This window comes from Vidua chalybeata, chromosome 20, assembly GCF_026979565.1.
Source record: "Vidua chalybeata isolate OUT-0048 chromosome 20, bVidCha1 merged haplotype, whole genome shotgun sequence".
Taxonomy (NCBI): domain Eukaryota; kingdom Metazoa; phylum Chordata; class Aves; order Passeriformes; family Viduidae; genus Vidua; species Vidua chalybeata.
The window spans coordinates 5318384-5321909 of NC_071549.1; positions in this window are offsets into that span (position 1 = coordinate 5318384).

The window sequence follows — 3526 nt, forward strand, 5'->3', positions numbered from 1 at the left end:
CCGTGAGTGGCCCTGTGCTGCGTCACCGCCTGCCAGAAGGTTCCAGAGCCCCCAGCTCCTGGTCACTCAGAAGGTTCCAGAGCCCCCAGCTCCTGGTCACCGAGAAGGTTCCAGAGCCCCCAGCTCCTGGTCACCCAGAAGGTTCCAGAGCCCCCAGCTCCTGGTCACTCAGAAGGTTCCAGAGCCCCCAGCTCCTGGTCACCCAGAAGGTTCCAGAGCCCCCCAGCCCTCTGGCACTCCAGTGGCTCCAGTGCTCAGCACCGTGGTAGGAGCACCAAGCTGGGCTGCTCCAGTCCCCATCAGTGAGGGTTCCTGAGGCCCCTTGGGGTTGCTGAGGGTCTGGGGGCCAACGGGACCTGTAGGGGTTGGTGGGGGTTTACAGGACCTGATGGGAGCCAGTGGGGACTGGGGGCTGATTGTGATAATGGGGTTAGGGGGGCTCTAGGGGGGTAGAGGGACTAGAGGGGACTGGGGGAGCTGGAAGGGGATTCTCTCATCCAAGTCTCTCCACACACCTGGCAGCCAGGAAGGGATTCCCATCTGGGGCCAGAGCCCAAGCTCCCATCCTGGGGAAGGGCTGTTTTCCAGCCCAGCAAGCCTAGCAGCTCTGGGAGCCCATCACCTCTGCCCAGTTCTCCTCTGGCCCCAGATTTGTCCTGGAGAAGATGGGGGTGGGTGACACCTGAGCCCTGACACACCCAGTGCGTGAATTATTGACCTCCAGGAGTGGGGGGGGGGGGAATGCAGCAGCAGGAAATTTGGGGGTATCCTTTGCCTGGGGCAGAGCCCAGAGCTGCTCTGGAATGGCAGTGAGGGGGAAGGGGCTGTGGGGAGCTGAGCCATGTGGGGCTGGGGGCTGCATCCCCTGGGGGCTGTGGCCGGCTGGGGAGGGGGGAACCAGGGGAAGATGGGGCACTGCAGAGGGGAGGGAGTGGGAGGGATGCGAGGAAACTAGAGGGATGTGGGAGGGAGGGGAGAAATGCAGGCAGGGATGCAAGGGAAATGCAGGGAAATGGAGGGGATGCAGGGAAGGATGCAGAGGAAGATGCAGGCAGGGATGCAAGGAGAGATGCAGGGAAATTGAGGGGATGCAGGGAAAGATGCAGGGAGGGATGCTGGGAGGAGGGGGGGGATTGGAGAAGGGATGCAGGGAAAAATGGAAGAGTGGCAGGTGGGAATGCAGGAAGGGATGAGGGGAAATGGGAGGGATACGAACGCAGGGAGGAGCAGGGAGGGATGGGAGGAATCAGGAGAGGGATGTGGGAGGTGTGGAATGGATGAGAGAGTTGCAGGCAAATGGGAGGGATGCCGGGATGTGGGAGAGAGGGGAGGGATGCAGGGATGCAGGCAGAGATCAGGTAAGGATGCAGGGAGGGATGCAGGCAGGATGGATGGGAGCTGGCCAGCAAATGGGAGTGATGCAGGGAAGGATGCAGGGAGCCAGGAGGACGGCAAAGGGGCCAGGGAGGATGCAGAGGGTCCCCCACAGACACAGCAGGATCCTCGATGGGATCAGACACAAAACTCCCGGTGCTGCTCCACATGGAGCCAGAGGGAAGAGCAGGATGGATCCGCAGGGAGCCGGACGGAAGGAGCAGGAGAACCCTGCCGTGCTCCTGGCAGGAAGAAATCTCTCAGTGCCCAGCAGAGTAATTTACAATATATACTGTATATTTATTATAATTGCACCAGCTCACGGCATCTACAGCTGTACTCACAACCCAGAGAGAGAGCGCACGCGCGACAGGAAAATACTGAAGTATTTCTACAGAGTATTTGTTCCAGTTGGCTCCCTCCGCGGCAGGAGACAGAGACTGTAAAAGAGGAAGACTGGAATTTTTCCCTGATGTGCTGGCTGGTCCGCGGCGCCGCTGCAGTCGGGTCTCAGGTTTTTGGGAGCCGTGGCCCCACGAGGGCTGCAGGGCCACTGGGGAAATCCCCCACTGCTGGCTTGGGTTCGGATGTTGTCAGGGGATTTCCCCATATCCCAGCAGGGCTGGGGCTCCAGCGGCCAGTCTGAGCTTCCCGGGGACAATGCGGGGACGGGGGCTGTGAGGCAGCAGCTGGAATTGCTGGGATGGTTTTTGGAGCGCGTGGCTCAGGGTTTGTGGGGATGCTGGGGGAACTCATGTCCTCCATCTCCCCAGGCTCCAGGAGAGCAGAACCCTTTGTCTCCTCCTCCTGCCACAGTCGCATCCAGAGCTGCCACCCTGCCCGGGGCTGGCACGTGGGGACAAGCTGCACCATGGAGTGCCACGAGTGTGTCCCCTCCTTAGCTCTTCACCCCATTTCTAACGCCTCTGCTTGTTCAGGTGTCTTTGCCAGCAGGTGGCTGGGACACCCAGGGGCTGGCACTCATCACTGCCCAGCTCCTGGGATTTTTCTCCAAGGGCTGGTGAATCCTCAGCCTCTGGCTGAGCCTGGACATGCCAGGTTTGGGAGGCTGACCCTGAAGTGCCCCTTTGCTCCCATCTCTGTCCTCTCGGGTCCTCTGGTTCATCAGGCCACAGCTAACGAGGCTGAGCTGGACTCCAAAGGATCCTCCTGATCCCGGCTGGCTGGAAACCAGCGCCAGAGCCTGGCTTTCCATCCAGGGGCAGCGGGTTAATCCGGGCAGCTGCTCTCCCACCCAGGGAGGCTCATCCCCATTGTCCTGCTCCAGCCGTCCGGAAAACGCGGGGCCACCGGCATTAAACACCAACCGCCCCGGGGGCCACGACTGTCCTCAGCGCCTGGGGGGCTATTTTTTTTTTTTTGGGAAATCAGCAAAATCCTGCAAAAGCCGGGCGGCGGGCCAAGCCCGGGACCCTCCTGCCTCTCTCTTGCCATAATTCAGTTTTAAAAGCAGCCACTTTTCCCCAGAGCAGGAGGGGACTGGGGGCTGCGAGCCCAGAGGTGGGACAGGCCATGCCAACGCCAGAGGATGGCTGGATGCACCCCCTGCCCAGCCCTAGGCCCTGCAGCTCCCTGCTCCCCGGGGTGGCAGCTCGGTGCCCCCCAAACTGGGTGGGGTGGGTGGGTGCCAGGGCCGGCTCCTGAGCTGGGACAAGCAGCATTTTTCCCTGGATCTCCTCACTTGGGAAGAGAATTACAGGTGCTGCCGGCTTTGTTCATCCATGGCTCGGCGTGTGCTCAGGTCTGGGGGGGACCCCAAAATGTTTTGCAGAGCCCCTGTCCCCCATGACACCCTGGGGACAGCTTCACTGGGGGAAACAGGGCCTTGCTCACCTCTGGTTGGCATCACACCCTCCAGCTGAGCCTGCCCCCCCCGCCCACCTCCCCGGGATGCTCTTGTGCTAAAAAACAGTCAAACAAAACCAAAAAAGCACAGGGGGACCCCAGGGGTGTCCCCAGCTACCCCCACCCACTGGCCCCAAGGTCTCTGCAGAGCATTTGTTCCCTCGCTCTGTGCTTGCCCACCCCACCCCGCCCCACCCCGGCACTCGCAGTAATAAGAAGATAACCTCCCCTTCCCCAACCCGACCCCAAAACACCCCGGAGCGGGCAGAACCACCCCCTCCCAGAG